General features: G+C 40.4%; 1 long non-coding RNA gene across 1 annotated transcript in view; it reads left to right on the forward strand.

The window, feature by feature from the left end:
* LOC129110012 (uncharacterized) overlaps positions 1-24,213 on the forward strand; it is a 78,063-nt gene that overhangs the window by 36,869 nt on the left and 16,981 nt on the right. Inside the window, exon 2 of the long non-coding RNA XR_008532109.1 lies at positions 12,498-12,634. This is a non-coding gene — a long non-coding RNA (uncharacterized LOC129110012). The remainder of the gene's footprint in view (positions 1-12,497; positions 12,635-24,213) is intronic.

Below are 24,213 nucleotides of genomic sequence, written 5' to 3' on the forward strand. Positions count from 1 at the left end.
ATGCATTTTGTTGCAGCCAAAACAGATTTTTGTGAGGTAAGGTTACTGACCTCCGCTCTGGGTCAGTCACCCTGTCGCATGTCTATGACTTTGGAGATGGGGCAAGCTTCACTAAATGAATCCAAAATAATTAAAGGAACCATTTAACCCCCCGAGCCACCTTTAAACACTATGACCTATTGTTAGAGAGGAAGATATGTGTGTGAGTGCTAGGGTGTGTTTATCAGCAGTGGTGGAACCTGCCGTTCCTTTCTATTTACCTGACATAGCCTAACCACATAGGCTAACAGATACACACACACACACACACACACACACACACACACACACACACACACACACACACACACACACACACACACACACACACACACACACACACACACACACACACCTTGTGTTTTAACAAGATAAGCCTGCTGTGCTAGTTCCCTGTAAAATCGACAACCAATATATATCAGGAGGGGAAGTTATAATAAAGATAATAGAGGTGCTGTGGAAGTGTGTTTGAGAGTGTGTGTGTCGGGGAGAGGAGAGGAGAGAGAGAGAGAGAGAGAGAGAGAGAGAGAGAGATGAGGATAGAGCAAGTAGGGGTGGGCTGCAGTTTAATTATTTACAGCTGAGCAACTGAAACTCCCCTCTCTCCTCTCTCTCTCTCTCTCTCTCTCTCTCTCCTTCTCCTTCTCTCTCGCTCTCTGTCTACCCTGTAATCCAGAGTTAGGTTATAAACACAGTTAAAGTTTCCATCTATCTCGCTCAACCTGGGTGGCCAAACTGCGTGTGTTTGTGCGTATCTGTCTGCATGTGTGTTTGCCTATATGTCGGTTTTTTGTTGTTTGTCTATTTGCATCTCTTGTGGATGAATGTCTGTGTAGCTTTGTGGCCACACTGACCTCTCATGACTCAGATTGTGTTTATTCCACCGTACAGGACTCCAAATTTAAGATATATGTCAAAACAGCAAAAAAAGACATCGGAGAATATTACTTTCTGTTATGTGAGCTCGGACTACTCCCGCTGGCTCGTCCCACCACAGGGCAAAGTAGTTTAGGTGTCTTAGGCAGAAAAAATACACTGCTGATACCGCATGTGCAATTCAACAGCCTTGATTCATTCATATACAGGGAGGGGGTTGCAAACAAAAAGACATTATTGTGTGATGCATCGCTGTTATCTTTATGTTATCACAGCTTTTAAACCTGTAGTAAAGCCTTTAATGACAGAGTACTGTATTGGAAGGGCTCATAAATTCACAGACTTGCATTCACATTGTAACATGAAGATCAGCAGTCTGCAAGGCTTTTAAAGAAGTCTCTTGTTGTTGATGTGTTGTAACAGTTGTAATATGATGCTCTATTGATCCCTTCACTCATATTCTGTTTTAACTGGGGTCAAAGGTCAAGCTTAGCTACATAACAGCACCGCGGCAGTTGGTACAGGCAGAGGGTGTCACAAAATAACCCTTCACTGCCTTTAGCTGTTCGACACCATTATCTTTACACAGCTAATGAATAATTGAGATGGAGTTTTGATATTGCTCTCATGCTCTGAACGCAAGTATACTGTTGTTTGTTCGAGCCTATGATTAAATCCTTCTGCAGTAATAGAGATACAGTATCTTTGACCCATTTCTAATAATATTAAGAATGCAGCAGAAATGGGAAAGGTGCATAGTTGAAACTAAACTTAGAAACACTTACTGTATATCACCCCAATGTTGACTCCAACAAGCTTTTAGTGTCACTGCTGTATTCTTGAGCTTTTTTTTTCTGTAAGCGGACATCCTTTTGTTTGGGCCTTTAAGGTACTGTGTAACCCTGCAATAAATAGCTTTGCTAACAGTTTTGCAAAATAAACTTTTGTTTGTTGGAGTGACAGTTCATTCCCCATTGGATGACGGATTCTATGGTTCCCAGTGTCAGCCGGGTTACTGTATGCATAGATGTTCAGTTGTTGGAGTAAGAAGCTTTGACCAGAGCTCGGGAAACAGTGGGGCTGCAAAGTTTCATGGTGTCTCTAGATAACAAGCAAGAAAAAAAACTAGTCATAATTACAAACTTTCTGCAAAATTCTCAGCTGAAAAAGGTCACAGGTGGGTAGAAAAACATCTCTAAATATGAACATTCTTAAAAGCTGTGTTGCAGATCCTAGGAGTTGATATGGGCATAGGCAGATTTGATGTGTTTTACATGATGGACTGCATAATCTTTACATGAATAAAAGTAGTTAAAGCTGTGGGAGTCAGTTTAACCAGACACAGTCAAAGAGAGAGGCAAGAGGACGGTATGAGAAGTTGCTGACACCACTCTTAAGCTGTAGCGTTATAGAGAGTCTCTATATGATCTGTGGGTGGCCTCAAAGAGAGAGAGGAGGGTAGTTTGAGCTTGTTCTGAGGAAAGGGAAACCAGCCAATCCTCTCAAGTCTTACATCAACATCACAGTGTTATTGATGTGCTCTATTTTAAGGTGAGAGCTTTAAGAGTCTCTCTCTCTCTCTCTCTCTCTCTCTCTCTCTCTCTCTCTCTCTCTCTCTCTCTCTCTCTCTCTCTCTCATATATTTCTCTTATATATTTCTCTTCCTCCCTCTCTCCCTCCCTGTGTCTGTTTCTGCACGGGGCATTTCTCTCACCGCACAACTATGTGAAAAATATAAGCTGGCTGTGGTTAACTTTCCCTAAAGTTAATGATTTAGAAGAGGTGTTGGCAGACTAAATTATCCCTTTCTGAAAGGACCCATTGAGATCACATATCTGAACCACACATATCTGCAGCAAAGCTCAACTCAGCTGAGAAAGAAGCAGCCTAACCCCACCCAAATCCAAAAACATTTTGTTCAAAACTCTAATGAACCATGGCTGTTTAGCTCTTTGTCAATCCAAACCTGAAAAAAACAAACCTTAAAAAGGTCGGAGAATATTTGAATAAAATATGGGTCATGGCCCATTTTAAGCCCTGGAACACACTGAAGGAAAAGCAGCCTGCAGGAGTGTTTTAAGCTGTTTTGCCATGAGTAACAAATTGTATTTGATCAACTATGCCTGACTGATAAATCCGAAGTGATGCAGAGACACCTTTATTTTTTAAGTGACGAATTGCTGAAAGGCTCTCTTTCAAGGTGTCACTCCCTTAAGCACTATCTTTTTCTGCTCGGTTAAATTCAGGTATATGCAGGTTAACCATGCAAACCTTAAATCACTTAACCGATGTATTAGATGGTTCAACTTCTGACGCTTTTTCCCGCACATTCACCTCTTTTGCCAATCCTCCCGTATGAAAATCATGAGATGAAAAATCCCCGAGATGAAAGAGCAGAAAGTGAGCCAGTGTAATATGACAGCTAAATTGATGGCATTGGACAGACTAAGCTGACTGTTCTGAAGGTCTAATGAAAGGTTTCTTTGAGAGGCCGTGTCAGCAGGTGAATGTAGGTGAAATATGCTGGCTCTCTCTCTCTCCTCCCCCCACCTGTCTCCTGCTCTCCTATCCCCCCCTCTCTCTCCACCTCTTTCTCTAGGCTGAAAAGAAAGCCTGTCTCTGCTTTGATAGCCAAAGTTATTATTGGCTCCAATGGTGGTCTGAGGCCTGTGTACTTGACTGAGGTTCACAAGCACTCATCAAAGCTCATATCTATACCATGCAGTGTTACTCTCGAGGAACTGTGAGTAATAATAGTTGAGGTAACATGCTATATATATATATATATATATATATATATATATATATATATATATATATATATATATATATATGTACATATGGATACATATATTTCCACTAACTTAGAATTATTTTATTGTGAGTGGAGGTCTTTCCTTCCATCAAGGGAAATTAACTTTTTGGTCTTTCTTTTTGAATCTCCATATGTTTCAATCTATCTGGCAGTCCGTGTGTGTCTGCATGTGTGTGTGTTTGTGTGTGTGTGTCGGTGCTGCTAACAGAGGGAGTTATTCCACTGCATCTTTCAACTGCCTTTGATGGTCCTTCTTGATTTATAGCAACATTAAAAAGGCTGTTGCCGGCGTTTGCATTTTTATTTTATGTTTCCTCTTCCTTGCATGAAGAGACGCTATATAACTTATTAGTGCGACAGATTCTGCAGAGGACAGTGTTTTGGTGTGTGTGTGTGTGTGTGTGTGTGTGTGTGTGTGTGTGTGTGTGTGTGTGGAGGGGAGGGTGGGTGTGTTTGGGGCGGACCAGCTAAACTGCAGTCTGTGCTACATGCATTTCAATGACTAGATATCAAATCTCACATCATACTTTTCATAGAAAGTTGAACAAGAAAAATTGAAATGGGCTTTTTTTGCAGATGTAAGAAAATGCTTAGGAGAGCAAAATTTATGCAATTCTAATTTACTCTGAATTCTGATACTACTGGACACATTGGGCAGACCATATTGAATTGAATTATCTCACCTGTATACACATTAATAACTACTTTTTTGTTCATTCTGAATTCACTGTGAAGAGTAATCACATCTGCAATGCATCACTGGTTTGATGGAGTTTGACAATAATGTCAAACAGGCAATAAATCAAATTGCATTATTTTCCAAGAACATATGCTTTTACATGATCTTTATTTTCTCAAAATGTCTAAATGAACACTACTGTAGGCTGTTCAAACTGCAGAGTGAGACAAAAATGGAATCTGACACCACCTTGCATCTGGCCCCTGGGCGAGTGTGAGACAATATGTTGTTCTAATATGCTAATTTTGCATTAAGGATTCAGTGAAAATGAGCGGGTGAGATGATCACACCGTTAAAAGTTAGCATTAGCAATGTAGTATGTTAATCGGGCCAGATGGGACCATTCTGTTTGTGTAAATTAACTCACTCGACTTCTTTGTCGAGCCTTTGGCCTGGAAATGTGTTCTTTGACAGGCCTCTGAGAATGTTTTCATTAGAAATACACTGGATTAGCTGAAACTTTTATGTTGAATTATGTTACATTTATGTAGAAATACGTCACTTCAAGAGAAAACCTATGGGCTGAAATATAATAACTAATTATAAAAATAATCAATTGTTCAACTTGATTAACTGCATTAAAAAAACTGAATATATTAATGTAAGGAAATCTTATAACACTAAAACAGTGAACATGCCAAGCACAGGACTTTGACAGCTTCCTGTGGTTAGATTTATGAAACAAATGCACTTTGGTTAAGCTAAGTAAAAATATTTGGGTTTTGGTTGATCATTTCTTATTATGTTAGCCTACCGCTCATGGATAAATGCACTATAAACAAACTGTTGGCTAACAGCAAACTCCCCCTGTTAAAATCCATTATTTGTATCCCCTGAATACTGTCATCATCCCATTTTCCATTATTTATTTATTAGTTTTCCACCACTGTCCCTGGGCAGGTTCTGGCTTCCTGGCTCTATAATCCAGGGCATATTCTAAAATCCTTAACCCAGCAGCAAGCTTTGTTTTGGGGTTTTAGTCCAGCTCTGCTCTTGGGAGGTCCAACAGCTCATCCAAACCCCCTCCAGTCATTTTTGGTGTGAAGGATTTTTATTTTCAATCACGCTGTCCCAATCCCCAAGACAATTAGAGGTCATCGAGGAGCAGTTTATAGAAAGTGCAGAGCTACAGAATGTTGTTTTGGAAAGTTGTAATGGTCCCTTGAGTGAGTGAATAGGCTTGGAACAGCAACATTAAAAAAAAAAAGGCATGTACAATACAGCAACAGAAATAGGTTGCTTATCTTTTAATAATTTGTACTTTCCGGAAAATCTTGTTTATCTGAATCCCCCCGGAGTCGAGGTTGTCCAAGAAAATTAAATGTTCTGCTTAAACATTCATTGAAATTCCTCACAGGTTTTATTCAAACTCTGAAATTTGAATGGAATACATTTTCATGTTTCTATTGCTTGTCCTCATTATCTCAATCCACAAGTAACATCACAGATCTAAAGCTTTGACACACATAGGTTGAACAATACCCCACAGTTGTAAAAAAATTGTTACCACCTGTGGATTGCAATGTGGGATGTTAGAAAACAGCTAATTTCCTGTCCTAGTGTCATAATCCATAATCCAAAACCATGAAGATTTGACACCACAGCCTCTACTGCTCTAAAGATCCAAGGCAACTGGTGCTACAGATTGCTCACATTCTTTCTGTGTGAGAAAATTTGGCCTACATTTTCAGATTGCATATTTGTTTCAAACCAGCAAATCAAGAAACAGACCATTAATCTGACATTATCCATTAAAATCAGCCAATGCTGCTTAGCAGCCATTTCCCAAATATATTAAGCACTAAACTTTAAAGGTTAAAAATAACCTTGGTGCACTCAGCCACCTTTCAACACGTGACTCCTGGAGCCAAACTAAACAGTTTGTTTTCTCTCTCTCTCTCTCTCTCTCTCTCTCTCTTATCTTGTCAGGATGAGGTCATTGTCTCGTCCATGTCCGATGATGTCATTGCCTTCATAAACAAGTTCAACTTCCTCTCATGGGTCCATATCAGCTGACCTTATCCTGTGAGTGCCCCACTGGGACTTTGGTTCATTTCAGCTAAACTCTGTATTCGTTTTTTTGTCGTTTCACACAGCTGCATGACACTATATTTACTCTGCACAATACTGTATTTAGTTCCACAGTGCTTAACACAGAATAAGAACAGGCTACTAGCATGCTGCAGGCCCACAAAAGACCAGTTTGGTGAGTCAGGTGTTATCCCTATATGTATGTAGTAACTGCTTTAGTTTCCCTGACTCACAGCACAGATTAACCAAGTGAAAGCATCTGACTTTTCACTGGGTTGTTGGTGGAGCAGTATTTGCACAGCAGTGAGGATCAAGAGAGCAACCACAGCCTACACTGATGTCAAACAACTCTCAGGCATGTGGAATTCAACAGCTTCACTCTGACCATTTAAAAAGGCCCTGCAGTCCTGTACATGTAATCAACTTAGGCTTGTCCTTCTGTAAATAAGCAAGGTAAAGGGAACGGTTATGAAATTATTTTTGGGGGGTTTTATTGAGTGGGACAAAGCTGTAACCTGCCTGGAACAACATGGGCTGGGTTACCGCATTCAGCCAAGGTAATCACAATCTAGATGAGCTTTAAAGCTGATGGTTGCTGGTCAGGAAAAAGGGACCTGTTTGCTTTGCCAAGCCCCCTCCTCTCTGTTTCTCATGGAAGGTTGATATGGGTTAGGAGTTTAAAAACTGCTACACACCCATGTGTTTTTAACAGTTCTCCACCACATGTTATCAGCTGAGCCAGGGATGTGGGGAAAGCCCCCGCAGGCAGAATGACATCATGCCCTGTGAAAAACTAGATATAGTTTAACACACAAGGGTGTAACTTGAAAATGTAGGAAATGGGGAAGATTGTTGGAAACAACCGAAACCAGTGGAAACAAACACAGATACAAGTGCCCACAAAGTGTTAAAGGATAAAGCTCAGTGTGCTTTTTGGAAATGTGCTAAACTAAACACTAAAGCAGATGTTGTAACTCCAATCTTTGAATCAGATCATATGTTAGATTTGAATTCCATTAAGAGCGTCGAACCTCTCAGCCTCGCAACAATAGTATCCTTTACAGTATGAAAGCATTGTTGACACTCTGGCCTGTATTGATGTGTTTCACTACGGCCTGGCTAAAGAAAATTGATTTTTTTGCTACAAATTGATTTTTGGTTGCATTCCCTTTAAAAGCTTTTGCATAGTCAGCTGTTTAGTGTTGAAATGTTTGAACAGTTAAAGCTTCTCAGCATGTGTTATCAGTTTAGCCATAATGAGCAAGAAGCCCAGTGGCAGAGTGACATAATTTATAGTTTAGCACTAACACACAGGGGTGGAACTGGCAAATAGCAGGGAATCTTTGGAAATAAGTGAAATTAAAAAAAAACATGATGATGTGTTATACACTCACATTTGAAACTCGAGCATGTTGAAGTAATTGCTTTTGACGGTGATACAGACAGTGAGCACACACTGTGTCTCATAAGTTTTGCTAAGAATGGCAATAAAGAATGGACTGCCTCCTAAGCACTGGAGCCTACAGTTTAAACACCTCATAAACATGTGGGCTCTTTTCAGAAAAACACCAGTAATGACATCAGATCAGCCTAATCATTTTAGGTCCTTTCATCATGTCAACTCATGATTTAGAGTGAGAGAATACCTCGCAAAAGGCTCTTAGAAAAAGGAAGTCCTTCTTGTTAAAATACATTTGAGTAAATGGATAACACAATATAAAACATATTGATATCACATCATACATCATAGCAGAATTGGCAGAGATTATGTAATATTGCAGAAAGAGTTAATACATTATTTCTCTTATTAAAGTATATTACTCATTTTATACATCCCCAAAAAATAAGTTGTATGGGAAAAAGGCTCCATAATGTAATACTATATCAGTAAATCATGTGGGACCAAATTACAATTTAAAGTTACAAAATGCTTTACCATTCAGATAACAATCCTTTCACCACAGTTTGAGTGTGTTTAAACATATATATATTATTATATTGAAAATGTGATAATGGAATATGATTTTCTGGTGAGCATGGGAACACATCATGTTATAATTCAAAGTAAGCTTAGTTTCCCCAACAATTTATGGTCCATTCATGATATTAATATTAATAGATACATTACAGAGGACATTAGGAGTAGTAGTGCTTCCACCACTCAACACGGGTGTTTTGATTAAAAGAGGTAAATCAGCTGAAGACTGTTTTTTTCCACAGCGCTACCAAGAGAGAAGAGCTGAACTGCTCATGTTGTTCAAAAGGGAAAAGGCTTTAGGGAAGATTACATTGTCATTGTCATCTACACCATGACCACTCCACTGACCGGCACCATCATCATCTACACTGCTCTGACCACCACCATCATCATCATCTTACAGAGCTCAGCACACTAGCAAAATAGCTCCAAGATTTAGGGCCCCATTGGAAAGATGACATCATTATTTTCCCCCTCTATAACTCTCCAGGGTACAACTGACTGAGCTGAAGAAGCAGGGACGTAGTTGTGTAAATGATGTGATGTGTTGGCATCTTTGCAGGGGATTGTGAGCCGCTTTGCTGTCTACATCTCACAGAATTGGCCCTGTAGGAAAGTTGACATCATCCTCACGCTGCAGAACAATAACTGGCATCCCTAATCCGCTGACATAAAATTGACATATGTCTGGAAGAGGGGAGATATATGGCAACAATGGAAATCGTTGCAGGAAATCGTCAGCTGTTTGGCGTTCTGGAAATAAATGGAGGGGATTGAAGTGTTCTAGCAGAGCAGTAGACTTGCCAGAGACACGGTCCATGAACTGTGACTGCAAGGGTTCAAACCTTACTCGTGAAATGCTGTCACACATCTCTGTTCGATGCTCCAAGTGTGTCTGCGCTTTAATGTCTAAAATCAGTTTAATAACCCTCTGGAAGGTGACTTCAGTCTGCCCCTGGGTTAAATGACATAATTTCCAGACACTGTGAGAATATGTGTAAAACCTGAAACTGATATAAAAATGGGGGAACAAGAAGGTTGAAAGCATCTGAAAAATCATAACCACAGAGAGCTCGAGGTTAGAAACATAAAACCCATCATGTTTGGATCGAAACACAGAGCACCATGCCTCCTCCACCCTCCAAATGGTTTTGATTTTAGGAAGTTAATTAGTGAAACTTGGAAGCAGGGATTTATCTGCTAGAAGTGATTGAGGGAATCATTCAGCTGTGTTTAACTAAAACCAAAAGTGCTACAGGCAAAATGAGGTAAATCCTACTGGCAGGGGTAATGCTAACTGACTTTAATAGTAGTGTGAAGAACTCTTCTGGTGGATTAGCACTCTGAAAGTGACAGCATGGTGGGAAATGATGACCACAGCGCCAGAAAGGTGTGTGTTTGTTATCTGTCAGCAGTTTCCTAAGGAGAGAGAGGGAGTGTGTGTGTATTTGTGGTAGATGATGTGCCACATAAAAAATGCCAAATGCTCAAAATGAGTGAGTGAGACACACTCATGCACGCACCTACACACCCACACACACACACACACACACACACACACACACACACACACACACACACACACACACACACACACACACACACACACACACACACACACACACACACCACTATAACCATGTGGTGTGTTTTCACAGAGAGCTGACAACTATGTGATGTAATCTATCTTAAATCTAGCTCTAGCAATAGTGTACACATGCATATTGCTACCACTGTATCTACCTATGCCTGTTACTTTAATTTATTTTACAGTAGCAATTTTAATCAGAAAATACAACATGCATCAAAGTAATTTATACAGCATACATTACAGAATATTAAACATGTGTCAGTGAGTGATTTTTTTTTTCTTCATGGATACTATCGTTATTTTCACCCCCTTTTACAAACACACTGTATTTGGTTAATTGCTAATTTTCCTCATTCTTCCTTACTGCAGTTGTTTTAATGGCCACTATCTTCAAGAAAACTGTTCCGGTATTGAAGGGGCTGAAAGGGATCCCCACTTCGGCCTCGATACACAAAGTCAAATTAAGTTTTTAGATAAGATTACAGACTCAAAAGCTAATTTTACTGCATATGTCCGTCTTGAGGTGGATTTGGAAACGTAGCTGTGATAAGATATTCGGGCTTAAAGAAAGGTAGGATTGGAAGCCTGATTGACAAGGAGTCTCGGCTTATTACTCAAGCGCGGTGCTGTTTTTCTGCTTGCTCGTCACTCCAACCATGTCCCACCCTATGTCAGTAAATAATTATTATATTACTTATGTTACTAACTCTTTGGTACTGGATCAAAAGGCTGATTGCAATCATAACTGTTAGCTTAATGGGTTCCTATATTTGAGAAAGTGCCCCCTTTTTGATCCACAAGTGTGGATAATAAGGATCTACTGGTAAAGATGTTCTCCATGGAGTTAGCAGTTCATAGGATGATGCCTTTCATTTTCTATTTATCGTGTTATGTTCCTGGACTGCTTTTTATCCACCACCCAACAGCATACCAACACAGTTAATAAAGTCAGGGCAGTTGTGAACAGCTACCTAGTCATCTAATCCATTTCAATCAACTTTTTTTAAACATACTGTATGACTCAATACAAAGTATTGTTTGACAGGGTCATCTGGTGAGGTTCTCACATGATCAGCAGGAAGGATGAGTAAACCCTTTCACTGCTGAGACCACTGGATATTGCTAATCCCCATGAAAGGGCCTGTGGGCATCACAAATCTGAATCACTGATATATAAAACGAATCACTCAGAGAGACAGAGCGGAGAGCTGTAGTAATGAGAGTGGTTTGGCATTCCCATACATACAAGTAGGACACAACATGCTGTGAGGTTGACTCAGGCCTCTAAGGGGTGATGGCGTCACCGTCTGAATAATGAAAATGTGCTGCTCCAAGTGTGCTGTATACCTTACACTCGCTTTAGATGTGTCCTCAGGCACATGAAGCTCGTCTCTGACTCGCGTGAGTCACGCTGATGTCTATAAAGGAGACATTGTGTATTGTGTTTGAATCAATGAGGAGTCTGCCAGCTGAATCGTTTGGGGTTATACAAACCACGTGACTCATTTGCAAAGGTCCATAAAGGAACTTCCTCGTATCAGATCCGAAAACATGATCTGTGAAACTAGGTGTGGTGCTTTCAGCTCCGGCTGTCGAATAGGGATGTGAAGGTATTATATGACAGCCGACTGTCTTTGAGAAGCTGAGAAATTGACCATGTATTGGTCAAGTATTGACAAATATGGGGCTACCTTGACATCCATGGGACAATATGTTTATGGCCCATAACTGTGTTTAGATCTGCTTTGGTTTGAGTTGTTTTAATGTTCAGGAGGAGTGTTTTAATTTGACTTAACCTGGCCTCCGTGTGATTACATTACATTACATTACATTACAGTCATTTAGCAGACGCTTTTATCCAAAGCGACTTACAGTCAGTAGTATATTACATATCATTCACCCATTCACACACTGATGACAGGCTACCATGCAAGGTGCCACCATCAGACTCTAACTAACATTCATTTACATCCAGTCCACACCGATGGCAAGCCTTCGGGAGCAACTTGGGGTTAAGTGTCTTGCCCAAGGACACATCGACTGCCGAAGCTGGGTATCGAACCACCGATCCTCTGAATGGAGAACTACCTTGCTCTCCACTACGCCACAGCCGCCCGAAGCTCTCACCTAATCATTTTATGAATCCCTCTTTTTTGAATTACGCACACGTACCCATGCACACACACATACTGTTGAACTTGTATTCATTCCTGTGGAGTGACAATGCTTCCTTGTTTATGCAGTAACCATAAAAACACAATCAGCCACAAGTCAACACTGACTGACTCCAAACAAGCTGGATTACTGCTCTAATTGAGCTTTAATAAGCCCTTATTAAACGGCCGCAGGCCTCGTTAGGCAGTTCATTAAGTAATTTCATCCTTTTATTCCTTCATTAAGTCTCTTTTCTTCTCCCTTTTCTTCTCAGGGAGTGTGGGAGTGGTGAGGTCTGGGAGATCACGACCTTAATTCTCTCCAAGACATACGGTTTAATTAACACTGGAGGAATCCTCACTGGCTCCAGACCTCTACACTGGGAATGTACAGGGGAATTGGACTGCCAAGGTAAGGCGCTATGCTAATGTCTTTTTTGCTGGCAATATACACTAATAACCTTTTAAATTACAGCTACCGTGTTCCCTGTGTTTATGATGTAATGGGATGTTGATATTGAATGCATAAAAAATGAATACAAATTATGCATACACATGTAATTTAGCAGTGTTTTAGAGAAATGCCTGATAATGAACAACACTGGTTTAATTAAATGTGAGCAAATTTATATATTTTTTCCCCAAAACCCTAACATGAGGAATAAGTAGTAAAATAAATGCATAAATATGTTGCAAAGTAGACAGCTATTGTATATACGTACCAAACTGGGGGATATAAAACTATTCAGTTACTGACAGAAGGGAAATTGCAACAGAGTTCTGTTGGTAGTTCCCCTTCATTATGCATCCAACTATGTGCAGTTTCCCACAGTTGCTATTGACATTTCAGCTACAGCAGTTTAAAAAAAGTTCTAAATAATACTGTCACACCACCGGTGTTTACATGTAGGTTGTTCACCGTTCGAAACAGGAAATGTTGTCCTATTCATTTTTATAAACCCACAAAACCAAGTTTTGATAGTGAAAGTCAAGAGGATGAAACACTTGATGAATCACATGCTTTAGAGCAGCCTGAAGTGGCTAACCAGAAAAACTTTCTAGATTTTTGACAATAATCGCCAATATCAACAACACAGATTGTTTGTTTTAACTTAAGTTAAAGCAGAAAAGTCTCTAAATGTTCAAACTGTATTCTGTTTTAGACCTCACTTTGGTGGCATTTTGCCAAACTGCTTCTTTGGTTTGCACTTTGCAATGAACCTTCCCCTCATTATGTCCCACCGCAGCATGCCCTTTAAACAGAAAGTAGATCACCTTAGGAGTTCAACATAAATACAACTTCATGAGGACATGGTTGTCATGCATTTTATGACAAATATTTATTTTAAACAGAGGTTTATTGTGGTTGAATTAACTGAATAACTAAGACCAGCAGAGAACAACCAGATGCAAAGGGACAAACACACACACACACACACACACACACACACACACACACACACACACACACACACACACACACACACACACACACACACACACACACACACACACACACACACACACACACACATCCTCCAAACCTGTTTTAAAGATTAGAATCCAAAACACTTAAACTGTCCCTTTGAAGAGTGCAATGCAAACTGTTCACCCTAAAGCTGAAAAGTTAATGATTACAGTTAGTAACATCTGCATTGTTTTGTGTCTGCTGGTTTTCGGGCGATTTAGTATTCTGTTGGGAATATTCAGAGCACTCAGACTGTTTCCCTTTTCACGTGCCAATAAACAGCACCTGAGGAGTAACTGTTTGCTGTTAGCAGAGAAGAAAGTCATACCATTGGGAATTTTAAGAGAAACAACATAATGTAGTTTTATATTGAATAAGGATCAGTATTAACTTATTGTATGAACATGGATAGTTCTATCTCAAAAAAATAAAACAAGATGTAGATGTCTTAGCTATGTTGGGTGGCAGTGGGTGCAGGTGTGTACGCAGACAGTGATTAAATATTGAAGCAGTTACACCTGGAGACTCGGCCAAATTTAGACGTCTATTTTGACTGAAGGAGGTGTGTATGTGTGAGAGAGAAATGGAGATCATGTGTGTGTGTGTGTGTGTGTGCACGTGAGCATGCTTTTGCATGTTGATTAACAGTTTGGATCCTGCTCAGGAGACAGATGGTCATAGCAGAGGTAAGCACAGATGAGACAGTGTCCAAATTAATCCACTTGTGAGTGTGTGTGCGCGTGTGTGTGATTGTGTATGCGTGTGTTTGCATGTGTGAAGGGGAGTACTCTTCCCCATGGAAGTCAGAAAAAACTGTCCTTCACCTGTCTGTGTTGTTTGACACAAACACATTGTGTGTGTGTGTGTGTGTGTGTGTGTGTGTGTGTGTGTGTGTGTGTGTGTGTGTGTGTGTGTGTGTGTGTGTGTGTGTGTGTGTGTGTGTGTGTGCACTGGATGTTGGCATGATTTAGTGCAGACAGCTAAGACTTCCACCCTCAGCTGAGAAGTGATTGAGTTTTGTGAAACTACAACAGATGTTCAAACCCCAGGATTCACCTCTGCCTCCTTCTATCTTTTGTTTTCTCCCTGTCTTCGTTGTTTTGGATTTCTTCAGCTCCTATTTCCGTTATGATCTTTCTGTCTTCCTTGACACTTTTGTCTCATTTATATGCATTCACACACACCTTTTCAACATGCATATACAGTTCTCTACATTCATAAACAGACACACACATACAGTACCTCTGACTGTTGATGCAGATAAACATGCACCCACGCAGAACCACAAGGAAGTGCTGGTTTGGCTGATATGTAAAATTATAACTCAAGTATTCAAAGACACACGCGACACACACGCGACACACACACACACACACACACACACACACACACACACACACACACACACACACACACACACACACACACACACACACATACACGTCAACTGATTAGTTACACAATTAGAACCATAAGTTCAATAAAAAGCAGAAGCTGCCAACTGTTTGTACCTTTGCAAAGGGAGAAATGAAACTTGTGAAGTCAGTTGAAGCCACATATGAGTTAAGATGTTTACATTCTGTTGCCTTGTTTGAAAAACATATCTAGCATCACCCAGCACACAAATAAATCAAAACAATCAGCGCTACATACCGTTATGTGTTGTGTTTTTTTGAAAGCTCACAATCTGTCATTATTTTAAAGTGAATATGGGATGTGTTTACAGTAATTAACAATGCGTCCAGTCCGTTTTGTCAGATGCAGATTCATCACACAAGAATTGGACATTACCTAATTGGGGAATGTCCAGTTTAATATAATTCAGTCATGTCTTCAGTCATGTCTAAATCTGGTAATAACAGGAAGATGCTTCAGACAAATGCTGAACCCACAAGATCACCTCTGTCTGCTGAGCAGGCCAACCCTTAGCTGTGCGTTCTTATCGTCTGTAACTGTAGCTGGAGACTACTCCATGAAATCAATCAAAGGCAAGCAATTACAAGACATTGGTCACCAGCCATAGGGGCAGAACCTTAGATCAGGGGACACACACATGCAATGTGAACAAACACACAAACAGACACACACACACACACATATACAGGCAGTCACCCACACATTTCCTGTGTTTCATGTAAGACGGTCTTTTCTTCTTTCTCTTCTGTTTGGAGAGGAAGTGCGGGTCTAATGACTTTTCCTATGCGTCACAAACACTGCATGTGGGAGGCAGACAGCCGCACTCCACGTGTGTGCATGTGAGAACCTTTATGCATACATGTATGAGTGTGTGAAGAGCTTGATACATGCAGGTTGTGTTCTGAATTTGTTAGAGGCTTCATGTGTCTTTAGGAGTTTGTATTTTTGAAAAAATTCACATTTGCGTTTGTTTGTGCCTGTGAAAGAATATTTTTTTCTTCCTCTGAAAAACAAGTTTGTCTCAGAGGAATTGTACACACATGCTTGTTTCACTGTGTACATTTGATGTGACCTTGTTGAGCTTCTGGGACACTTTTGTATGTGCTTGTAATGAGGCCTGAACAATGGTTCTGTATGAGCTTGCACTTTGCTTTTGTGCCTCTTGCTCAGTTTTGTAAACACCGCTACCACTGAGACCTCACACACTTTGTAGAACTCATTGTTTTTCTCTACTGAAAAACAGTACTGCTCACACTCTCTATATCGATCCTAATCCATATTTTATTTCTTATGAGAATTACATGTAGACCGAGCTGAATTTTCAGTAATTATTTGTTGTAGTAATAGATCCTATATTTATGAGGGTTGCTACCAATGCACCTCCTGGCTTTTACATCAGTGTCCCATATCATAGTTTTAAAGCATTGAAGAAGAATTCTACCTCGAATTTATCAACGAGCTGTCAAAAAAGTCAGATTTTTTTAAATAAAATTTGTCAAAGTTTTAGAAACATTTCAGGGATTGGGTTTGTATCTCCTAAGGATACAAGTGATGCAAAGAAAATAACATACTGAACCCGGATCTCAATACTTTACTCTACATTTACAGGTAATACATGTTGATTTCAATTATTTTTAAGAAATAGTAATAACAATTGTTCTGTTTAATGAGTTTATATGCCACATCACATCCTCCAAACTGCAGTAATGGTTAAAGACATTCTGTTTATAGTTGGCTGTGCAACCCATGAAAGTTTTATGATTAGAGAAATTACCTTTAGTTTTGATTTCACTTATGATGGCATGTCAGTCTTGTCAAACATTACCAACCCATATTTGTTACTAAACTCTTAATGTAAACATGACACTGTGAACTCATACATAATGAGGTTAACTGATGCAGGGCACCCGGACTAAATATTCACACAACCTAAACTGGCTCTGTTCTGTCCCTTTTGGGTTCAAATATTTCCAGCAATGTCAAACAATCAAGTGTCTAGCTCAAAACCGCATCTCAAAAAGAGTGAATAAATCTTCATGGGAGTGATACAAGGTTAGCTAATCCAGCAATGCTTGGTTCCCCAGTTGTGAGTTTGCACAGTTCATCTGGGGCCACAGAGGAGTCTTCTGCACAAGACGAGAACCCATTCATAGACCAAGGTTGATGCTTAGCTATGAGCAAGGGACAGTTGAAACATTATTTTAGGTGAAATGAAAAACAGAATCAAAAACAGCCTTTTGATTGGATCCAAGGCCTTTGCTGAACTCTTCTTCCAAACTCATCACTCCCCTTTTCTACCTTTGCTCTCTGGTGCCAACTCCATCATTTCCCTTACTATGTCTTACACTTATGGACACCCACTCTCCTCTTCCTTCCTAGTCTTTCTCCTTCCCTTTTCATCACTCCATCCTTCGTTTTTTTTTTATTCCCAAAGTTTGAATCTCAAATCGTTTTATTCCCCTCCATGTGCATTTGTGTCTCAGTGCCTTTATATCCCTCTGTTTTTCTGTTTCTCTTTGTCCCCTTCATTTTTTTCATCTTTAAATATGCTTCATTGACTTTATAATGAAAAAGAAATGTTGATCAGTAACAGAAGAAGAAAAGCTATAAGAAGTAGAATAGTAAATCATTAATTTAATTTAATCAGCCTGTGTACTGTAATTCTTTTCTCAAATGGAGATAAAATAAAAAAAATTCAATTAGCTACAACACAAAATGAGAAAAGGATGGAACACCAATCGTTAAAATATACCTCAATCAAGAATGTAAAAACGAGATTGGAATTTTCTTTAAAGGAATAGTTAGACATTTAAGGAAATGCATTTATTTACAGGAACGAAAACGATAGGCTTATTTCCCCAAAATGTAGACATTTTGGGGAAATGTGTCATGTTTCAATTACCAGGTTATCTCCAGCCCGTACTCATGTCCAGGGTGTAAAACACCAACACTTTTTCCACACCCCTTGGCGTCTGATACAGACACACAAAGTACCCTTTAGCATCTGTACAAGACACACCAGGCTTTCAAGTATCTACAATGTTAATTATTAGACGCTCAGAGAAAATGCTTCGGGAGAGTATTGCAATAGATTAAAGACCCCAATAACTGTGGGTGGTAGGGAAAGTGGATGGGTCAATCAAACACAGGACTTTTAACCAGGAGACCTGTGTTTGAGAAATGTGTTTCTGTCCCAAAGTGTTGTTGAGTTATTTTTAAAGTTACACGTTTTTTGTGCTTATGTTACACTGTTTGTCTTTTTTGTTAGTTTACGTGGTTATTTTAAGCCCAACTGCAAAGTAATTCGAAAAACTAAGCAATCGTTTTTATTGAATTTACACGTTAACCCTGCGTTTACTGCGACCGTAGTGGCTACCTAGTCCTCCAGAAAGTGGCCCTTCTAAAGGCAAAAGGGAAGCAAAAGCATCAGTTTGTGGTGATTTGGAATGATATCTCTGTTTATGAGGTTCATCAGTAATTGTAAGATGTATTCTCAATCAACATACGTGATTTTGTTGTATGTGGTGTGTAATCCACCTGATGGATAATGTATTGTTTTTTTGAATATTGACTAATTTTAGCTCTTTGAGTTGTATCAGTGTTTCTTAATTTTAATGGAGAGGATGACTCGAGTTTTGTCTGTTTTTCAGAAACATGTAAAGCAAGTTTGTTTTATCCTGCTCCCCTCCGGTCTATCTCTGTTGCTGTCTTTAGCTCCTTTCAAACTCCCTCTCCTCCAGCTCCACCTCATGAGCAGTGAGACTACTGTTGCAGTTGAGTTGAGTTCAGTTGAGGTCAGACAGACAGTGTGTGCTACCCCGGGAGATACCGGCTGGCTACCAACCAGATAAGTTGGAAGGCGATGTCCTGGTATTTCCTCTTTCTGTCTCTTATTTCTGAAAGCTTGTTGCTCCCACTGAGCGTTGCAAGCCCAGACAGACAGCAAATAATACTGATAATAAATGAAGTACATTCTGTTTCTCATTTCCCTATCACTTCTCAGCCTCGCTCACCATCTCATCTCCCATGTGCAAACACACACACACACACGCACAGTCTCACACACAGATTTGAATGATTTATTTATGTCAGCATAAATTACAGCAATAATCTCTGGTGTACCGTAAGAGAATCAGAAAGTGGTGCTGTTGGTGTTTTAGCAGTGATGTGTTGTGGTACCTCCATGCCATCTTATTATGAACGGTGTGTCTGGGTGCTTGTGCGCATGTGTTTGTTTAAACTCACTTGGCTTTCCTTAACAAGTTTGATCTGAGTAAACAAGGAGCCAGCCAAATAACTGTGGAGAGAGAGAGAGAGAGAGAGAGAGAGAGAGAGAGAGAGAGAGAGAGAGAGAGAGAGAGAGAGAGAGAGAAACAGGGTCAGAGAGTGTGTGAAGCAGTGAGACAGGCAGAAAGGCAGAGGCAAACACTTACTCAGGCTAAACCCCTGAAGTCATGGACAGGAAGCTGATATTTTCCCAGACTTACTTTACTCTTTTTTTTGGAGTCTGATCCGACAATTGTAGCTTCCTCTGAAGGGCTAATAATACAACAGAGCCATTGTGCCATGCGTCGTTTCCCTTCGCCTGGTTTAGCAAGAGAGAAGGCGTTTGCATGAAATCTTTCCACTCCCAGTGTGGTTGGGTGGAGCTTTTATTGCCATCAGATTGGATTGTCACACCACATCGTAATAATGCACTATTATAGTCTGGCTCAGATGAATATGGATACACAGATACACAATGATCCAGCTAGTAGCCTCGATAGGCTCTAAATTCCATGTCCATCTTGCGCTAGTGCTTTAGTTTATTTCCAAATGAATTATTTTAAGGTAAAACAGCTGTGCAGAAAGGTTGCAAATATCCCATAACTAAAAGTGGATGGAATTAGACCAAAGCAGACATGCAGAATATAAACTGTTACACATGCAATTACGCTGGTTACGATTGAAGACGTTTTATACACGTCAGAAAGAATGCAATGGGCAGTACTTGATTTGTAGACACGGAGCCATAAATACACACACAGTGGGTGAATACACCCATACACATAGTCAAGGCCAATTTAAGTGAATGCTTTCAATACAGTCAATATGGATTCAAATTAGCAGAAGATTACAAAGTGTAAAGGTGTGTTCAGACAGACGGCAAAGCACATTTTGGCTGGGCATCTTTGGCACACTGGACCGTTTGTGTTTATTTGCCCGTTTGGGCCAACGTAGCAATAGTACACAGTTGGTTAGCTGTATGCTAGCGAGCAACATATGCACTGCCACCGTATGTGTATTTGCCTTCAGCTCAAGCTCTGACTGAACTCAGAACTCACCACAATCTCTGGTTCTTTCTCTTTTTTTTTTCCAATTGGTAAAGCCCAGGGCTAGTGTGAATTTTGGCGAATTATTGCAGTTTTCAATTGGCTTTATATGCAATCGTGCTGCCTTAAATATTTGCTTCCTCTGCGTTCTGTCTGAACACACAGGAAGGGTTCTAGAGCTTATTGCTTTTAGCTTGAGACTGCAAACTGATCTGCCAATGTGATTGGAATAATTTCTGTATTCTTGGTTGTTTCCAATATAAAACAACTTGTTGAAAAGATGTATAGGAGAAACCAGTTTTCTTATTTCACCCCATTAGTAGAAATTAGAGAGCTGCAGGGTGATTTGGAGTCCATGGATCCTACGAGACCCAAAACAAATGTTGTGGGGGAAGAAATACATTAACTCCCATGTAGGTGGGACGGTGTGGTCAGCATCATCATCATCTTCTTCTTTGAAAGAGTTTTGTATTACATTTCTATTGCTATACTTCTATTATTAATGGGCCTAGCCTGCATTCTCTTCCACAAACTGTATGCATCCAAATCTGATAAGCTAACTACTCTGGGCATTGTGTAGATGGTTTCATTCTTATAGCAGTAAAACTAACAATGCTGATCTGAAATCCAATAGTCTAACGTCTGGTTTGTATTTATTGCGATTGCAAACAAGATGAACTTTGAGAAAAATAATGATTTGTATCAACTTTTAGTTCTCATTGCCTTAGGCAGGTGCAAGGTGTGTTTCAAATGTTTCTTAGTACAAAGGTGAGTAACTGCATTAGCATTTCTTTAGATTAAAAACATCCATAATGCGTCGTATCTTATTGGTCCTGTGGGACGGTGCCAGGTTTTATTAGAAACAGTGTTGTGGGCAGCTGTGGCATTGAAAATGGTCCCACACAGACTTGAAGGCTGAATGCAAGATGAAATTACTTGCTAGATGGATGACTTTCGTAGTGTTCTCGACACAGCCTTATAAAAAATATAAGTGATCTTGTAAATGAAATATTAACCCTAGCATTGCTTACTTATTCACTTCGTACCTATGCTACACCTGCATTGCATCGAACGTGTGGGCTTTTATTCACAAGTGATCAATGGTGGGTTGGGAGATGAGATGATAATATAAAATCACAAGGAAAGCATTACTCTTACATGCGCAGTGAGAAAAGGGGTTGTTTTTGTGACCTAGACAGTGCAACATTAATAAGACAAATCACTGCGTATCCCAGCTTACCCTTGATCATCCCCACAGGCAAAGCAAAGCCTGTCTGGCCAGGTTGACCAGTTTGTCTGTGTCTGTTAGTGTGTCTGGGTGTGTGTGTCTGTAGCCTTGCATGCATCCCTATCTGTTCATCTGGCTTCTGGCCCGTCTCGCTGTTTGTCTCCATGTTTGGATAAACCATGCATCTTTCATTTTATCAGTAAGTCTACCAATGGGTGTGTGTATGTGTGTGTGTCCATGGGTGAAATGACCACTGGGTTTCCCGCTGTGTCGACCACATGCTCTACTCCATTCTCCTCACCTCGGGTTCTTCTTTTTAACCCACCTGGCCGCTCTACCTTGACCACCCATGTTGTTCTGGCTTATTGTGTTGCACTGAGTGATCACATTATTCAGACTTTTTCATCCTTGTGGCCCCATGTGGGGTCCTTGCAGGTGAAAATTGTACTCCATGAAAACAAATCCTACTGGGAGGACTAAACAAATGCAAAGTGGCTTATAGGACATTTTCATACAAATACATTTTGCTACTCTCAATTGCAAATGCGTATTCCATACAAGTGACTCAACCGGTACAAACAAGTACAATTTTGTTTACTATAAATTATTTTTGGAATCTCTGTGTCAGCAGATAACATTTTGGGAGCCACTTAATGAGCAGGGGTATCCACCTTCACTGAACTAATAATGCAGGAGCACCACTTACACTCAAATTATACTACATGAATAAGACAGTTAACTATGCCACCAGTGCTGACCAGCTCACACTGACTGACAAAGGGCTCGTGTCAGTTGCTAATGACATCATAAGCCCATTCTGACAATTAACCACTAACACCTTTATTGCCATCAGAATCTACATCAAAATCCTCTATCCTCTCGCTCTCTCTACCTGTTCTAAACTCTTTTCTCTCTCCCCTTACAGCCAAATTATCCAGCAGTCAGAGACAATAGAGTTATAATTTGTCTTGGTCAGAGCTTGTGAGCACAAATACCTGATCATTGGGCGCTGTGGTTAGTGGAAGTCTAGGGGAAGAGCATGTCTCTCTGTATAACCTTACCTGTCTGAACGCATGACATTGTCTGTGTATCTGAACATGTGAAGTTTGTGTGATTAAGTGTGAGGATATACCCATTTGTCTTTGTGTGTGTGTTTTCTGCCTTAGTCTCTTTGCTTATGGCTTCTTATTATGGTGCTAATAACCCGGGTGTGGACTTAGAAGGACAGAGGTTTTTAGCACAGAGACAGGAGGTGGATTGGCGTGTCCCAGCCTAGACTAATCTGGACGATTAGGTGTGCCACAGTGACATGGAGTGAGAAACAGAGGATTTGGCAGGGGAATTGTTTTTGTTTTACTTGCTTCCTTCTCTTTTTGTTAGCAGTTTACAAAGAATGCCAGAAATAGACTAAGCAGTTTGGCAAAAATATCATGACAAAAATTTGAATCCGATCCAATTACATCATAAGGAACCTCTTTAAGCTGATCAAATGATTCTTGTTCAGTGTGCTAGTTCATTCCTGATGTATGTTACTGGTAATAACTTAATCCAAAACAATTGAAATAAGTGCTTGCACCTCTTTGCCCTGCTGTAAACATTCACTTGTGCCCTCTTTAAACTTTCTTCCAGTCTCTATTTAAGGGGCAGACGCTAGTAAAACTACCCGGCTGTCTGCCCTCTCTCTCTCTCTGTAAACCTAGCCAGCTGTCTGCCCTCCACCTCTGACCTTGTTTTGATGAACACTGTTGTCTGTGTGTGTGTCTGTGTGTGTGTGTGTGTGTGTGTGTGTGTGTGTGTGTGTGTGTGTGTGTGTGTGTGTGTGTGTGTGTGTACACACACATACGTATGTGCGTGTGTGCATACATGTCAATGGGCTTTTCAGTGCGACCCTTGACCTTTTGTGACTGACAGGCTAAATCTAGCCACCCTGCCTCTTGCTCTTGTTCTCGTCTCCTTTTCTCCCCTCTGTTTCCTGACTGATAGCCTGTCAGTAGGACAAGCACTCATGCCGGGACATTATGTGTGTGTGAGGGGGGGGGGGGGTGTGGGTTGTTGTGTGGTTGCCAGTGAGACAGGGAGGAAAAGAGAGCACGTTCAAGTGTGTGTTTGCGTAAAGGTGAAGGTGTGCGCACAAGCTAAGGGGGTCACAGAGGAAGACAGTGTCCAGACATTTCAAAAATAACAAACCATATAGTCAGGAAGTTGTGCATTTGATTGTGTGTCTGAGTGTGTGTGTGTGTGTGTGTGTGTGTGTGTGTGTGTGTGTGTGTGTGTGTGTGTGTGTGTGTGTGTGTGCGTTTTGTCCTCGCAAAGAATATCTGGTAATTATTTAGTCAGGCTTTGACCTTTGACCCTCTCCTTTGACCTCCCACATCCTGTTCAACTGGAGAGAAGATGGGCACACATGCAAACATATGCACACCCACACACTCTGGGGTTTGTGTGGGCTGGGAGTAAATTCAGAGGTTTAGCGATTTCACCAATGTGCGTAGTTCAGGGTAGAAAAACACGACGGGACTATCAAGGAATGTGCGCAAAATTGATCAAACATGCCTTGGAGATATTGT

The sequence above is a fragment of the Anoplopoma fimbria genome, chromosome 20 (assembly GCF_027596085.1).
Source record: "Anoplopoma fimbria isolate UVic2021 breed Golden Eagle Sablefish chromosome 20, Afim_UVic_2022, whole genome shotgun sequence".
Lineage (NCBI taxonomy): Eukaryota > Metazoa > Chordata > Actinopteri > Perciformes > Anoplopomatidae > Anoplopoma > Anoplopoma fimbria.